Source organism: Ornithorhynchus anatinus, chromosome 6, assembly GCF_004115215.2.
Source record: "Ornithorhynchus anatinus isolate Pmale09 chromosome 6, mOrnAna1.pri.v4, whole genome shotgun sequence".
In the NCBI taxonomy this organism is placed as follows: domain Eukaryota; kingdom Metazoa; phylum Chordata; class Mammalia; order Monotremata; family Ornithorhynchidae; genus Ornithorhynchus; species Ornithorhynchus anatinus.
In genome coordinates this window covers 33,232,556-33,250,544 of record NC_041733.1, presented here as the reverse complement: position 1 = coordinate 33,250,544, position 17,989 = coordinate 33,232,556, and the positions used below count along the sequence as shown (strand labels likewise).

Below are 17,989 nucleotides of genomic sequence, written 5' to 3'. Positions count from 1 at the left end.
AATAATTTGCTGAAATGTTGCATAAAGGGAATTCTTTCAATTACAATGTTCTAAAGAATTTCTAGACTTTTTTCAATCTCAACTAGGTCTAAAAAGAAAAAAATAAATAAATACTGACTACTTGATCTGGTTAACTTGCCAACTGCAGTTACTGACTTTTGAATTTTAGTTCCTTTTAGTTGATTCTGTAAGCCTATTCCTTAACTCCCATTCTCTCCTAGACCCCCTCCAATCTGGCTTCCGTCCCCTCCACTCTACCGAGACTGCTCTCTCTAAGGTCACCCATGACCTCCTTCTTGCCAAATCCAATGGCTCCTACTCCATTCTGATCCTCCTTGACCTCTCTGCTGCCTTTGACACTGTCGACCATCCCCTCCTCCTCCGTACCTTATCTCACCTTGGCTTCACGGACTCTGTCCTCTCCCGGTTCTCCTCTTACCTCTCTGGCCGATCATTCTCGGTCTCCTACGCTGGAGCCTCCTCCCCCTCCCATCCTTTAACTGTTGGAGTTCCTCAAGGGTCAGTTCTTGGCCCTCTTCTGTTCTCCATTTACACTCACTCCCTCGGTGAACTCATTCGCTCTCACGGCTTTGACTACCATCTCTACGCAGATGACACGCAGATCTACATCTCCGCCCCTGTCCTCTCCCCCTCCCTTCAGGCTCGCATCTCCTCCCGCCTCCGGGACGTCTCCACCTGGATGTCTGCCCGCCACCTAAAACTCAACATGAGCGAGACCGAGCTCCTCATCTTCCCTCCCAAGCCCGGTACGCTCCCAGACTTCTCCGTCACCGTGGATGGCACGACCATCCTTCCCGTCCCGCAGGCCCGCAATCTCGGTGTCATCCTTGACTCGTCCCTCTCGTTCACCCCACGCATCCTATCCGTTACCGAGACCTGCCGGTTTCACCTCTACGATATCGCCAAGATCCGCCCTTTCCTCTCCACCCAAACGGCTACCTTACTATTACGGGCTCTCGTTATATCCCGGCTAGACTACTGTGTCGGCCTTCTCTCTGACCTCCCTTCCTCCTCTCTCGCCCCGCTCCGGTCTATTCTTCACTCCGCTGCCCGGCTCATCTTCCTGCAGAAACGATCTGGGCATGTCACTCCCCTTCTTAAACAACTCCAGTGGTTGCCTATCGACCTCCGCTCCAAACAAAAACTCCTCACTCTAGGCTTCGAGGCTCTCCATCACCTTGCCCCTTCCTACCTCTCCTCCCTTCTCTCTTTCCACCGCCCACCCCGCACGCTCCGCTCCTCTGCCGCCCACCTCCTCGCCGTCCCTCGGTCTCGCCTATCCCGCCGTCGACCCCTGGGTCACGTCCTCCCGCGGTCCCGGAACGCCCTCCCTCCTCACCTCCGCCAAACTGATTCTCTTTCCCTCTTCAAAACCTTACTTAAAAATCACCTCCTCCAAGAGGGCTTCCCAGACTGAGCTCCTCTTCCCCCTCTACTCCCTCTGCCATCCCCCCTTTACCTCTCCGCAGCTAAAGCCTCATTTTCCCCTTTTCCCTCTGCTCCTCCACCTCTCCCTTCCCATCCCCACAGCACTGTACCCGTCCGCTCAACTGTATATATTTTCGTTACCCTATTTATTTTGTTAATGAATTGTACATCGCCTCGATTCTATTTAGTTGCCATCGGTTTTTACGAGATGTTCTTCCCCTTGACGCTGTTTAGTGCCATTGTTCTTGTCTGTCCGTCTCCCCCGATTAGACTGTGAGCCCGTCAAACGGCAGGGACTGTCTCTATCTGTTGCCGACTTGTTCATCCCAAGCGCTTAGTACAGTGCTCTGCACATAGTAAGCGCTCAATAAATACTACTGAATGAAAGCCTATTACTGTCGCCCAGCATCAGCCAAGAGAAATTCTTCATTCATTTTACTCTTCTCATATCAGATGGATTATTGCAGCATTTTTTAAATTTGACTCCCTATTTTTCTCCTAAAATATCCTAAACGCTAACTACTCTCCCCCTTGAAATCAGTGAATCAACCATATTTACTGAGTGCTTACTATATGCAGAGCCCTATACTAAGCACTTGGGAGACTACAGCATAAGGTATTTAGACATCACATTCCCTCCCCAAAGCACATTTCTAAAAGAATAAAAAAGAAAAAGGTCTATTCTCCTCACTCTCTTGTCCTTTCAGATGGAGATAATCTTAGAAACACTAATAGTTCATGGGTTCTGTGACTGAATGGCTTAGAGACACTTCCATTTCCTAAAACCCTCAAGGGTAGGTGGAAAGAAGTCGTTATGTATCTCTATTGCGGCTCTACCCTTTCCTGTTCCCCGCTCAGGTAATCTGAAATAAGCAGTGTTCTGGTCATATTCAACAGAGGCAGAATCTCTGAGTTCTTCAATTTCTGACACCGTCCTTGAACTTATGTCATGGAAGCTCTCTCATGGTATTGCTTCTGGTTTCTTTGTTCACTTGGTTTTTTTTCCCCCCAATAGTATCAGTTAAGTGCTGTCACTTTACTAAGCACTGGGGAAAGTACATGACAGTCGGGATGGAAACCATCTCTGTCCTACATGGAGCTTCACAATCTTCACGCCCATTTTACAGATGAGGTAACCGAGGATCAGAGAAGTTAAGCAACTTGCTCAAGGTCACACAACGGGGACACGGCATAGCCGGAATTAGAACCCAGTTCCTGCTGACTCCCAGGCCCATGCTCTTTCTACGTGTCCGCACCGCGTCTCCACCTGTTAATACATTCACGTTACCGGCTGACTTCGGTGAACCATAGCAGTGGAAAAGGGATGGAGGAAATGTGTCTTTCCTTAAGTTTAAATGACATCCATTTATTTGACAGGCTGACTTCTGGTAACCATAGCAATGGTGCAAGGAAGGAGGAAATGAATCCTTCAAGTTTACTTGCAATTTAGTGTATGCTTTTAACGGGTGGGAGGGAGGAAAAGCTCAAGCTTTTTGGTTAACGTGCCTTCAACACCTTTGCTGGGTTAAAATGTCATTTCCCTCTTTTACAGTTTAGGTAACCGTGGCAGAATAACGTCAAGCCACTGCCCCAAATTACAAAGAAACTGGGTGAGAATCTTAATCAATCTATCGACGGCATTTATGGAGCATTTACTATGTGCAGAGCCCTGTACTAAGAGTTTGGGAAAAATGCAATACAATAAACATGATCCTGGCCCATAAAGAACTTGCAGTCTAGGAGGGGAGACAGACTTTAAAAGAAATTACAGGCAGAGGAAATAGTCGAGCATAAGGATCGGTATGTATGTCTGGTGGGCCTGGGGTATAATTACTATCTACAGATTAGAGGGTTCTAGTACAAATCCCATGAAAGAAGAAGTTCTATTTTAAAAACTGCCTCAATGTGAAGAAATACTAATAACACAGTAATGTACCACCAGACTATCTGAATTCAATAGCTAAAACAGAGAACATCTGTATTTCACTTCTTTTATGGGATTCTCAGGTGAAAAGCGAGAAACCTCCTAAGACTTTACACTGACAAACATTAAGTCTCTGGGAGATTTGTTAGTGTTTTATTTTTTGACTCAGCCTGCCTCGGATCTTCACCAAGGGTACTGAGGTAGACTGCTCACACACGCCAAATCATCTTCTCTCCCAATCATTTCTCTTTGCTGTCTTCCAGACGTATGTTTCCTTTCTAGGCTCAGCTCTACGCTTATTTTTTTAAGCCCTCACTATCTTCTAGGCACTGTGATAAGAGCTGGGGTAGAAACAACCTAATCAGGTTGGAGAAAATCCCTGTCCCATACAGGGCTCACAGTTTTATTCCCCATTTTCCAGAGGAGGGAACCGAGGCACAGAGAAGTTAAGTGATGTGCCCAAGATCACGTAGCAGACGGCATTAGAACACAGGTCCTTCGGACTCCCAGGCCTGTGCTCTCTCCACTAGGTCACGCAGCTTCTCAAATTCGTCTGAGTGCCCTAATGGTTCTATTAATCCTAAGGCAGAGATTTTGAACGATGACCCAACACGGTGCTGCTCCCCCCGCCCGTCGTATGATGCAAACTGATGCCAGCCTGGCCCGGGCAACGTTCCTCAGGGTCTGGCGAGGAACTGCAGGCTCGATCTCATTTGCCCCGCTCCAACCGCTGCCTTTCTGGAGCCCCAGTTCCCATCTGTCCTACAGTTTCAGGGGTGACGGGAGTGGAAACTCACCGTGCCCTGCCGGAAAAGTCCACGCCCCCACCCGCGTGGCAGTCTCAGCGTGTGGAAATAGTGGCGAGAGCAGCAGAAGCAGCGTCTCTCTGTGCTTCTCTGCGGTCGCCCTAGCCCCTGCCATGGGGATGAGAGCCAAAGAAAAGTCCCCTTCCCTCAGCATCCCCCACCGGTGGGAACGATAATAATCAGGAAGATGATATCTGTTAAGCTCTTACTATGTGGCCAGCGCTGTTCTAAGCACCGGGGTAGACACAAGCTAATCAGGTTGAACGCAGTCCCGGTCCCCCGTAGGACTCACAGTCTTAATCCCTAGTTTACAGATAAGGCCATGGAGACATAGAGAAGTTAAGTGCACAGCAGAGGAGTCGTAGAGTCGATATTAGAACCCAGGTCCTTCTGACTGCCAGGTCCGCTATACCATGTTGCTTCTCAGCAAGGGAAGGTCGAGTGAATTCCTAATAATAATAATGATAATAATAATGGTACTTGTTAAGCACTTACTATGGACCAAACACTGTTCTAAGTGCTGGGGTAGATTCAGGTTAGGTTGGATACAGTCCCTGTCCCACATAGGCCTCGCACTCCGAATCCTCATTTTACAGAGAGGTAATCGAGGCCCAGAGAAATGAAGTGACCTGCCCAAAGTCACCGAGCAGATCGACCGGTGGCAGAGAGAGGATTAGAACCCACGACCTTTTGAGTCTCAGGCCCGGGCTCTATCCACTAAGCAGCGTTGCTTCTCCTAATTTAAAGCACACAGGCCGCAGAGCAGCTGGCTCCATATACCGCGCCTCTCTGGCTTCATCTTGAGGGATTTCGCCTGATTTTTGAGTCAGAGTACAAAAGACACCATTCGGTTGTGAACCTATTCCTCCGCATCACTCTCTCTTCCGGTGAGACGGGGGCTCTCTTCAGCTCACCTCCCGAGCCCCGAAACCTTGGACCGTTGTTAGCAATCTGGATAAGTGAGGCTTCCCACATCTCTCTGAAGCTGCAGGCATCTCTTGCCTGGCTCAGTGGAAAGAGCCCGGGCTTGGGAGTCAGAGGTCATGGTTTCGAGTCCCGGCTCTGCCACTTGTCAGCTGTGTGGCCGTGGGCAGGTCACTTCACTTCTCTGGGCCACAGTTCCCTCATCTGTAAAATGGGGATTAACTGTGAGCTTCATGTGGGACAACCTGATGACCCTGTATCTACCCTAGCGCTTAGAACAGCGCTCTGCACGTGGCTCAGTGGAAAGAGCCTGGGCTTTGCAGTCAGAGTTCATGGGTTCGAATCCTGGCTCTGCCACTTGTCAGCTGTGTGACTGTGGGCAGGTCACTTAACTTCTCTGTGCCTCAGTTACCTCATCTGTAAAATGAGAATGAAGACTGTGAGCCCCACATGGGATGACCTGATTACTCTGCATCTACCCCAGCATTTAGAACAGTGCTCGGCACATAGTAGTAAGTGCTTAAGAAATACCAACATTATCATCTCTTGCCGAATTGTACATTCCAAGTGCTTAGTACAGTGCTCTGAACATAGTAAGCGCTCAATAAATACTATTGAGTGAATGAATTCTGCTCCACACCCCATTATGGGATCTGAACCATTATTAATAATAATGTTGGTATTTGTTAAGCGCTTACTATGTGCCGAGCACTGTTCTTAGCGCTGGGGTAGACACAGGGGAATCAGGTTGTCCCACGCGGTGCTCCCAGTCTTCATCCCCATTTTACAGATGAGGGAACTGAGGCACCGAGAAGTTAAGTGACTTGCCCAAAGTCACACAGCTGACAAGTGGCAGAGCTGGGGTTCGAACCCATGACCTCTGACTCCAAAGCCCGTGCTCTTTCCAGTGAGCCACGCTGCTTCTCTATTACCTAGTACATGTAAAGGATGACACTTCACCCATTGATCAGTAGCTAGAAAGAAAAGTCCCAGTGTGGGACATCGACTGTGTCCTACCTCATTATCTTATTTCTTGTGTCTACTCCAGCTCTTAGTAAAGCACTTGGTACATAGTAAGCGCTTCGATACAATTACAAAAAATAAATGAATATCCTGCCGCCAGCTCTGTTCTAGGTTGGAGGTATTGCCACTGAAGAGTAGTCCTGATTTATTATAATAGTAATGATAATGATAATGAAAAACAATAATATCTCTTATCTTTCCTATGTAGACTGTGATATATTCATTCATTCCATGGTATTTATTGAGCGCTTACTGTGTGCAGAGCACTGTACTAAGCACATGGAAAGCACAATTCAGCAATGAAGAGAGACGATCCCTGCCCAGAACGATGTGGGACAGAGACTGTCTAAGCTCATCATCTTGTATCTATTCCAGCACTTGGTAAAACGTCTAGTACATAGTAAGCCCTTGACAAGTGCCATTTATTTTTTTTTTAAAGAGATGGTATATCAGAGAGTCTGGGAGTCAAAGGACTTGGGTTCTCATCCTAGTTCTGCTACTTACCTGCTTTGTGACCTTGATCAAGTCACTAAACTTCTCTGTGCCTCATCTGTAAAATGGGGATTCAACAGCTATTCTCCCTCCTATTTAGACTAGCCCCATGTGGACAGGGACTGTGTCCAATAATTTTTTTTACCCCAGCACTTAGTACAGTACTTGGCATATAGTAAGCATTCCAATACAATTATTATCACCATTATTGTATGCTAATAAAAAGAAAAGTTCCATTCAGTTGCATCTTGGCTCTTGCTTTGGTCCTTTGACGTGGGGGGAAGCGAGGCAGTGATCGCCAGAACCAGAATGGAGAATTCACCAATACTCTTAGGACCTTAGCAATTTTTTTTAAAACTCCTTCTCACTAATGAGATTTAACACGTGTTCAAAGTAAACAAATTATTATCGTCCTTAGAAAAGCCGACGCTACATTGGTTGAACTAAGCAGTGGGTCAGATTACCAACAAGCGTGCTGTGAAGAGCCACTAGATTTATCATTATTACCACTCCTTTAAAGAAGCCACACCGTTTCCACACGATTTGCTCTTTGGAAAGAGGGTTATCAATTGATATTTTTGCCTGTCACAATGCATAGGGGAAGAATCTAATCCAAAATGAGTATTGAAAGAAAGTGGACTTACGCCTTTTGTCCGAACACCGAAGGCAGAAGAGAACGGTAGGACGGGACTCCAGTTCTTTCCCAGCTTTTGTCGTTGTCAGCAGCAAGAATCACCACACGGTTGACAGCAAGGAAGGCGTGCAGCTCTTCCTCCCATTCTGAGACCATCTCGGCAGAGTGAACGACGGGTTTCCACTTTCAGCAGTCCTAGTTGAGCTTTAGTTAGCGTTTGGGTTGGAGGGAAAGCTGCAGCCGTTTGATTTCTTCGGTAAATTGCTGCAATAAAAATAGAAGTCTGCTGACTAAGAATCCGCAAACCTTTACAGCTGGTGAAAGATTCTTCCCTTTTTGAGTGTTACTTAAATTACCCCATCCCACCAAAGAGAAAAATAATCTCTCTGAAAATAGATGCGTTCTTCTCTAACAATCAGTGGTATTCATTGAGCACTTACTGAGCAGAGCACAGTACAGAGAGTTTGAGAGAGTACAGTACAACAAAATTAGCAGGCACGTTCCCTGCCCATAAAGAGCTTAGAGTCTAGAGATGAGTGGAACAGTTGTTAGAACTATTCATAACTGTCAAGTTACAATATCTGCCCTTTTGAAGATAAAACAAGATCTCCATCCTTCTGTTTTCGTATCCTCACAACAATCCAACGTGATTCCATTAAGAAACGGAAAATTCATTACACAATCCTCTTTAACTGCATTCCTAAAATCACAAGACAGAAAAATCTGGCTACAGACAGCACCGGGTATATTTTAAAGCAGTGAAATATGCTTTCCATCTGGTAAAATATCATCCTACGCCACAACAGAGCTGTATTTACACTTACTATATTTCTCCTGGTCCCTAATCCATGACAAACCTCTGACTATTTTTCTACTACGAGACAGAAATGACATGAAATGTTTTTGCCTCAGTGAGACACTGTGTCAACCCACCCTAAAATATGGCAAATGTGCACGCTGATGTCACAGTAACTAATGATAACGAGGGGGAGGATTGCAGTATTTAAATGCTTTACTTTATACCATGCAGGGAACTAGTGGATAAAGCACAGGCTTGGGATCCAGAGGACCTGGGTTCTAATCCCAGTTCTGGTGTGACCTTGAGACTTTATTCACGCCCATGGCTTCAACTCCCACCTTAAGATGGATGATTCCCAAATCTCCATCTCCAGCCCTGATCTTCCCCCCTTCTGCAGTCTTGCATTTGCTCTTGCCTTCAAGACATCTCTACTTGGAAGACCTGCCATCAGCTCAAGCTTAACATGCCCCAAAGAGAACTCCTAATCTTCCCACCCAAGCCCTGTCTTTTCCCTGACTTTCCCATCACATACTGAGCTCCCCTTTTCCCTCTGCTCCCTCTACCTCCCCTTCCCCTCTCCGCAGCTAAACCCTCTTCTCCCCCCTTTCCCTCTGCTCCTCCCCCTCTCCCGTCCCCTCCCCTCAGCACTGTACTCGTCCGCTCGACTGTATATATCTTCATCACCTAGTTTTTGTTTAATGAGATGTACATCACCCTGATTCTATTTATTTGCTATTGTTTTAATGACATGTTCTTCCTCTTGATTCTATTTATTGCCATTGTTCTTGTCTGTCTGTCTCCCCTGATTAGACTGCAAGCCCGTCATAAGGCAGGGACTGCATCTGTTACTGATTTGTCCATTCCAAGCGCTTAGTACAGTGCTCTGCACATAGTAAGTGCTCAATAAATACTAATGAATGAATGAATGAATAGACCGTACCACCATCCTTCCTGTATCACAAGTATACAACCATGGTGGTATCCTTAACTCCTCTCTCTCATTTCAATGCACATATTCAATCTACCACTAAACCCTGTTGGTTCAACCTTCAAGACATCACTACAATCTGCCCTTTCTTCTCCACCCAACCTGCTACCATATTAATCCAAGCAATTATCCTATCTTGATGAATTTATCAGCTTCCTTGCTGATATCCCTGCTTCCTAACTCTCCCCACTCCAGTCCATAGTTGACTCTTCTGCCTGGATCAGTTTTCTACAGAAACGTTCAGTCCGGGTGTCTCCTCTCTTCGAGATCCTCCAGCGGTTGCCCATTAACCGCCTCATCGAACAGAAACTCCTCGCTATCGGCTCTGAAGCACTCAATCACCTTGCCTCCTCCTACCTCACCTTACTATTCTCCAACGACAACACTGCCTGCCCACATCACTCCTCCAATGCCAACCTATTCACTGCACCTCAATCTCATCGATCTCACTGCTGACCTATCGTCCACGTCCTGCCTCGGGCCCGGATGCCCTCCCTCTTCATAACCGACAGACAGTTACTCTCCCCACCTTGAAAGCCTTATTAAAGGCACATCTCCTTCAAGAGGACTTCCCTAGGCCCTCATCTCCTCTTCCCCCTTCTGATTTGCTCTCTTTATTCATCACCGACACCTCCCTCCCCACCAAAGCCCCACAGCACTTAAATACATATCCGTAATTCATGATTTATTTGTTTATATTCACGTCTGCCTCCCCCTCTAGATTATAAACTCGTTGTGGGCTGAAACGTGTCTTCTATATTGTTGAGTTGCACTCTTCCCAGTGTTTCGGACATTCATTCATTCAATCGTATTTACTGAGTGCTTACTGTGTGCGGAGCACACTACTAAGCGCTTGTTTGTCCTGGACTCAGTAAGTGCTCAATAAATAAAAATGATTGACTGCTTTGGACAAGTCACTTCACTTCTCTGGGCTTTAGTTTCCTCAACTGTAAAATGTCCTCACTCTTGTTCTGTGGGAAAGGACTGGGGCCCCACCTGATGAACTTCTATCCACTCCAGGGCATAGTACAGCGCTTGACACAAGGCAAGTGCTTAAATACCATTTAAAAGAAACAAAAAACTAAGCACTGGGGTGGATACAAGATAATCAGGTTGGACACAGTCCATGTCCCACATGGGGCTCACTGACTAATGAAGTAGCTATGACAGATTTCAACAGCTCCTTCCAGGAAAGAGACATTGGCATAACATCTCATTTTTACGTAGTTCATCTTTTTTCTACTGGTCTTTGAAGAGGGCAAGCCAACGTACCGCTCTAAGGTATTTGGCACTTGCCACAAGTTTATGGCACATTTCAAATCATCACCATCAGCTGTCATTCATTCTTGAAAAGGATAGCCAACCATAAGCAAACACGCCTTGTTAAAAGAACTTCCATTCTGTTTACCCCTGGAAAACAGCGACTCGGTGCGTACTGCTTCGGTTCCATTTCCAATCAGACCTAACAATTTCAAGTACGGGATTGAGGTTTGCTTTGGGGTCCGACCTTTTCAGCGATTTCACAAAGCAATCAAATATAAAGGCAATCAGACAGATTCTTCTTGCACAGGGTGGTATCTGAATGCATACTGTCTTCCATTTTATTAACTTCATTGATTATTCTGTCCTGGGTTAAATGTGCCCATTGGCAAAGTATCAAAGTTTACACCTATTCAGTGGTATATAGGTTCATAACTCAAATTCAGATGTGCCTCTCTTTAGTTTTCACAACATGGACCGTATGCTTCAAGTCTCTGGCCATCTGGTTCCATCAGGACATCTTTTTCCTTTTCACCTCCTCCCCAGCAAGCAAACAAGTGACAGAGAATGTTAACATCATTACATGGAAGCACAGAAGCTTAGAAAACAGGATTTTAAATGAATTTGCTAGACTCAGAGTTCTCTAAGATGTCTTGCTATCCCCGTGGCACTCAGTTAAAATACGTTCTCCCAAGATGAGGGGTGGAGGAACAGAGAACAATCTGTGATATCTCAAGATATTTCTCAGTCAGAACTCAAAGAAATTTAGTTTAATCGATAGGGAGTAGATAAAAGTGGAAACGTAATCCAGAGTCTATACTTACCCACCACTATACTCTGACAGAGAATACAGAACTAATACCAAAACTACCTTCACTACATTAATCCATCAATCAAGAGTATTTACTGAGCACTTGTGTGCTGAACACTGTACTAAGTGCTTGGGAGAGTAAAATATAGGGTTGGTAGACACGTTCTCTGTCCACGACAAGCTTACAGTCTAGAGGAGGAGACAAACATAAATATAAATGAATATATCATTTATAATATGTCATTTATAAAGATGTACATAAGTGCTATGGAGTTGTGGGCGGGATGAATTCAACCAATCGTATTTATTGAGAACTTACTATGTGCAGAGAGCACTGTGAATCTCAAAATATGAAGATCATAGATCCAAGAGCAAAGACAACACAGATGGGAGAGAGATCTGAGGAAAAGAGGGCTTAATCAAGGAGGCCTCTAGGAGGTGGTGACATTAATAAGGCTTTGAAAGTGGGGAGAGCGGTGGTCTGGCATAGACGGAGGGGGAGGGAGTTCCAGGACAAAAGGAGGACACTGGGAAAGGGGTTGGTGGCAAGTTAGATCGTAATAATAATAATGTTGGTATTAGAACACTGTTCTAAGAGCTGGGGCAGATACAGGGTAATCAGGTTGTCCCACGTGGGGCTCACCGTCTTAATCCCCATTTTACGGATGAGGTAATTGAGGCCCAGAGAAATGAAGTGACTTGCCCACCGTCACACTGCTGCCAATTGGCAGAGCCTGCATTCGAACCCATGACCTCTGACTTCCAAGCCCGGACTCTTTCCACTGAGCTACGCTGCTTCTCTTACGACGGGTTTGGGGCATAGTGAGCCAGCTAATGATAGAAGAGTGGAGTGTGCAGGCTGGGCTGTAGTAGGATATCGACGAAGCAAGCAGATCACGGCAATGAGTCAGTCATTTTTACTGAGCTCTTGGGAGAGTACAGTATAACAGTAAACAGACACATTCCCTACCTACATCGACCTTATACTCTAGCAGGAGATTTAATGCTTTAAAGCAGATGGTAAGGAGTTTCTGTCTGATGCAGAGGTGGATGGGCAACCACTGGAAGCTCTTAAGGAGTGGGGAGATTGGGACTGAACATTTTTTTCCAAAAATATGGTCCAGGCAGCAGAGTGAACAGTGGACTGGAGTGGGGAGAGACGGGAGGCAGGGAGGTCACTGCGGAGACAGATGCAGTCTGTGCAGGTTCAGGTAAGTGGGCAAGTCACCCGGCTTTTCCGTGCCTCGGTTACCACGTCTGCCAAACGGGGATTAAGACTTGAGTCCCACGTGGGACCACCTGATAACTTTGTATGTCGCCCAGTGCTTAGAACAATGCTTGGCACATAGTAAGCGCTTAAATACCATCATCATCATTAAAAAACACTGCTTGACCGTTTGATTCACGTTGTCATGTTGCGTGACACTTCAGACAGCCACTCGAGTATGCCCCTTCAAAGAGTTTAGGTATCCGCTCACTCCAAATCCGTAGTGCCTATGTGCATCTTGATTCTATTTATCGCTACTGTTCTCGTCTGTCCGTCTCCCCCCGGTTAGACCGTAAGCCCGTCGAAGGGCAGAGACTGTCTCTGTTACGGATTTGTACATTCCCAGCGCTTAGTACAGTGCTCTGCACATGGTAAGCGCTCAGTAAATACTATTGAATGAATAAGTGCTTGGATCAGCAGAGTAGTAATTTAGGTGGAGAGGAAAGGGCAGATTTTTAACAATGTGGTGAAGGTACAGTGTAGATACGCAGATCGGTGCATTTAAGATGGAGTCTCCCCTTCGAGGATGATGGTGTAGCCTCGAACCTGCCACTTCAAGACAGGGAACCTGGGCAGAGGAAGTGATTACAGTGCTAGTGGCTTGTGCAGCTCAGTCCGCACTTTCCTCCCTACCACTGGATTTTCACCCAAGGCACAGAGTTCCCCCCATCCCTCTGTCCACCCCTTCCAGGACCCATTTCCATCCTCAGAGATCGCATATCGTGCCTCCACTGGGCTATAGATGATTACCATGGTAGCTCTGTCCACATTAGCCTTCTCTTTTTCAAGATTTCTGCTGGGCCCATCCACCTTTGACAACACACTTTGTGGTTTTTTGGACAGAAACCTCACCCCTGATGGCAGATACCCAGAGGCCCGACCGACACTAAAACCCGGGTCACCTGATTCCCAGAGCACTGTCCTTCCCCCCGGAACAGACACTTTCCAGGTTATCACGTAGAGAAGGATTTTTTTTAATGGCATTTTTAAAGCGCTTACTACGTCCCAGGGACTGTACCAGCACTAGGGTATATGCAAATTAATCAGGTTGGACAGAGTCCGTGGCCCAAATGGGGCTACAGTCACAATCCCCATTTTACAGATGAGGTAACTGAGACACAGAGCAGTGAAGTGACTTGCCCAAGGTCACACGGCAGATGAGTGGTGGAACCAGGATTAGAACCCAGGACATCTAACAAATATGCCAGAACCTGACCCAGCAAGCAGTCAGAACGAGAGCAGTTTTTCTTTCTGAACTTAAAGTCCCACCAGTTTGTAGACTAGGTCTTTCCCTGGCCCTTTCAAAAATTAATCAGTCAAAATGACCACATTCACTGAGTGTTTATTGTGTGTACAGCACTGTTACGTGCACAAGGGAAAGTACAATATAACAGAGTGAAAAGATTTGTTCCCTGCCCACGAGAAGCAGCGTGGCCTAAGGGAAAAAGCACCAAACTGGGACTCAGAGGACCTGGGCTTTAATCCCGCTTCCTCCACCTGTCTGCTGTGTGACCTCGGGCAAGTCATCTAACTTCTCTGTGCTTTAGTTTCCTCTACTGGAAAATAGGGATTAAGAAGCTTTATCTCTTCTATTTAGACTGTGAGCCCCGTGAGAGGGTATTTCCCACTTAATCAACTTGAACCTAAACTAGAATTTAGAACAGTTTTTGACACATAGTAAGCACTTAAATGCCATGAAAAAACCATTGAGATAAATCATTATGAGTCTACGCTGATGTTGAAAATGTCTATGCACCTCCTTTTTTCTACCATTCAACTTGTGAGAATTTCCCCTCTCCTTAACATCTCCCCGTGTGCTGTTTAAGACCCATTTTCTCAAAATGAATTCAGATACCAATTCGCCCACATTTTCCACATTATAAAACATACCCAAATATCCTAAACAACTAAAGCGTCCCTGCCTTATTAGCGTAACCAGCTATTACTGTTTACTTGAGAAGATATTTTGTTTCATTTCTCCAGAAACTAGGAGACACAGACCGTGTTGAATTCAGATCTTCTACCCTTAAGCTAAATAGAACAAAGTGTTCTTTAGAGAAATGCTGAAGGATGCAAAATTTGTCCCAGTGTACAAAAACACCATGTGCATTATAAATACAACAGCATAAAACACAGAATAAAAAAAATACTAGACAGGTGTTTGAAGATAAGATATTTCCACTGAGAAATAGGATGAATAAATGACAGAGGAAACAAGATAAGTTCTTCTGAACTCTTCAGGCAGAGCAAATAAAGACAAATTAAAGTCTTATGATGCGCAGGAAAATTCAGAAAACTATGTCTCACGCCATGAATCCCCAGACATCCTTAATAATTTTTTGCTCATTCTGTTCTAAATATTTTCAGTTGGGAACCAGGCTTCAGATGAATTAAATATGATATTCAAATTCAGATACTGTGGGCAAGACTTCATGCGATTCAGAATTTCAGATCTGGAATGGATCTCAAATTTTGCTTCAGTGCAGCCCCTGCTTCTTGGCAGGTGAAGCCTTAAATCCTACCAAACAAATTACTTTCTATCAATTTTTAAAACAGATCCATAAATAGAGATTCTACAACACTCAGCAACACTCAAAAACCTGTTAGTATGGTACCAGCCACCCTGATGATCAGGAAGTTCTTAGGTATAAGCTCATTGGGAACAGGGAACTTCTCAACCAACGGAGATTCAGAGATTGCAATTTAATGTTTCTTTGCCATGTAACAAGGATGTTTCCACTCAACATTAGAAAAGGTTTGGGGCAGCTTCTTGAGGGAGCCAAGATCAGAAAGCAGATCCTCGGATTTTCAGGCCCGCATTCTTTCCATTAGGCCACACTGCTTCTGAAAATTGGTGGATACGTAAATTCCTAAAAAGCCGGCTTTGATCTATGAGTTAATCCCTCTGAATTCAAGTCCCCTCTACACTATAAGCTCTTTACGGGCAAGAACCCGCCTGCTTGCACTCCTCAAATGCTTAGTACAGTGTGCTCCTCACAGTAAGAACTTAATAAACACCAATGATTACGCGAAGTCGTCATCACAACATTCACTATACCTGTTGTGTGCAGTGTCCTGTACAAGGCTTTCCATCTTAACAAGGTGCTTACCGTCTAATAAAGGAGGCTGGCAGAAACAGATAGCATTCAGAAAAATGAAACTAACAGTATTTAGGAAATGAAAACATACGAGAAACCAGATACAACCGGTAAAAACAGAAGTTAATGAAGTTATATTGCTTATGTGATTTGGTGTGAACTACAGGCCCAGGTGGGAGAGATGAGAGCGAAGTGCATTAAGAGGCTAGTTAGGGAAGAGCAAAGCCTGTGAATGTAATAATAATAATGTTGGTATTTGTGAAGCGCTTACTATGCGCAGAGCACTGTTCTAACCCTGGAGGAGATACAGGGCAATCAAGTTGTCCCACCTGAGGCTCACAGTCTTCATCCCCATTTTACAGATGAGGTCACTGAGGCGCGGAGAAGTTGAGTGACTTGCCCACACAGCTGAAGAGTGGCAGAGCCGGGATTAGAACCCATGACCTCGGACACCCAAGCCCGGGCTCTTTCCATTGAGCCGCGCTGCTGCTAGTGGGGCAAGCGGGTGGGAAGGTAAGTGGGAAACGGAAAGTCAAGAGCTTTGATCTAAAGGCGGGAGTTTCTGCCTGACGTAGAGGAGAAATGTGTAACCTTGAAGGTTTGTGAGGAGGGAAATGATGCATTTTGAAAGGCATTCCAGGAGAACAAACTGTTCCTGAAGGAGAACAAACTGTTCCCAAATTACACTTAAGAACTTCCCGATCATCAAGGTGGTTAGTACTGGAACCGATTATTGAGTGTTTTGGAATCACCACGTATGGACCTATTTTAAAAATTAATAGAAAATAATTTGTTTGGTAGGATTTAAGGCTTCGCCTGCCAGGAAGCCGAGGCTGCACTAGAGCAAAATTTGCGATCCTTTCCAGAGCTGAAATCCTGTATCTGTATTTTAATTAAACGGCACTCGTACCCGGCTAGAGAATGACGGTGATGGTATATGTTAAGTGCTTACGTCAAGCACTGTACTAAGTGCTGGGCAGATACAAGCTAATCTTGGACACAGTCCCCGTCCCCACATGCGGCTCCCAGTCCAGGTGGAAGGGAGAACAGGTAGTGAATCCCTATTTAACCGATGAGGAAACTGAGGCAAGGAGACGTTAAGTAACTTGCCTAAGGTTGATACGGCTGATAAATGTGAGAGCTGGAACTGGAACCCACGTCCTTGGACTCCCAGGCCTGTGCTCTTGCCACTGGGCTCCGCTAGAATGACTAAATCCTAATCACTAAAACTTTAATGGCTTTTAACGTGTAACCAAGCCCAGGCCCCTAACTCCACGATTTGATAGATTGAACGTCGATACCGCTGACTGACTGGCAAGACCAAAATGAATCTGAATTCCTGTCTGAAGTTCTCCATTCTATTGTGTCTACCCAAACTATTTTTCTTCCTTAGATTTCCATTCATTTTCTCTCATACAATCTTTTGTGGGACTGAAGAAAAGTTAATTAAGTTCCTGGGTAGCTAACCCCATACCTGAAATACTCCATAATAAAATACAAACATATCACTCCTGGAGGAGGAAATTACAAGACCGTGAACTCACATGCAAACCGGCCCTCTTCGAATTACTACAGGAAGGTTTGGTAATTAAAGATAAATTCATTTCTCGGTTTAATAAAACATGCATCGGTGAAAATTAAGTATTTTGCAATTCAAAGGTAATTGCCTTCAATATTTAGATATTGAAATAATTGCTGTTTAGGGGGCTTTTCTTATAAATATGGAAGGATAAGCAGTTCTGAAAATTGGAAATCTTCATGAACAAATGCATCTTCCTATTGCACAGCTACTGGCACAACAATGTCAAATTGTTAATTTTAAATATACACTCTCAGTCATAAACCCTTGGAATATGGATGCAAATTCCTGTGGTAACACACTCCCCGTGTTTACACTTGTATATTGGCCACTTTTCATCCTCTTGTCTCAACCCTTTAGACTGTGATTTTCTCGAGAGACCAGACTATGTCGTCGTCTTCTGGCTGTTTCAAGAGCTTGATAAAATGCTCTGAAATTCAGTGGGTTCTTAGCTCATCAAACATTGCTGTCTTTGATGATGGTGACACCCCATAAAATCAGGAAAAAGATCAGGTCTAATATATTGTTTTCAGGAAGACGGGGATAGTGAGCTCAAACCTCCCATTCATTATCTTAATGAATCTTAAGATCTTAGAGAATATTAATATTAGAGAATTAGAGAATCTTAATATCTTAGAGAATCTTAGTATCTTACAGAAGCAGCGTGGCTCAGTGGAAAGAGCCCGGGCTTGGGAGTCAGAGGTCATGGGTTCGAATCCAGACTCTGCCACTCGTCTGCTGTGTGACCGTGGACAAGTCACTTCACCGGGCCTCAGTTCCCTCATCTATAAAATGGGGATGAAGACTGTGAGCCTCACGTGGGACAACCTGATTACCTTGTATCTACCCCAGCACTTAGAACCGTGCTCTGCACATAGTTAAGCGCTAAACAAATACCAACATTATCATTATTATTATTATTAATGTTATTCCTT

The 17,989-nt window shown here is 45.0% G+C and overlaps 1 long non-coding RNA gene across 1 annotated transcript in view; it reads right to left on the bottom strand.

Annotated features, from left to right (window-relative positions):
• The window catches only part of LOC114812793, a 442,896-nt gene extending 435,355 nt beyond the window's left edge, over positions 1–7,541 (bottom strand). The window contains exon 1 of the long non-coding RNA XR_003760420.1: positions 7,263–7,541. This is a non-coding gene — a long non-coding RNA (uncharacterized LOC114812793). The remainder of the gene's footprint in view (positions 1–7,262) is intronic.
• Positions 7,542–17,989: the final 10,448 nt, after the last annotated feature.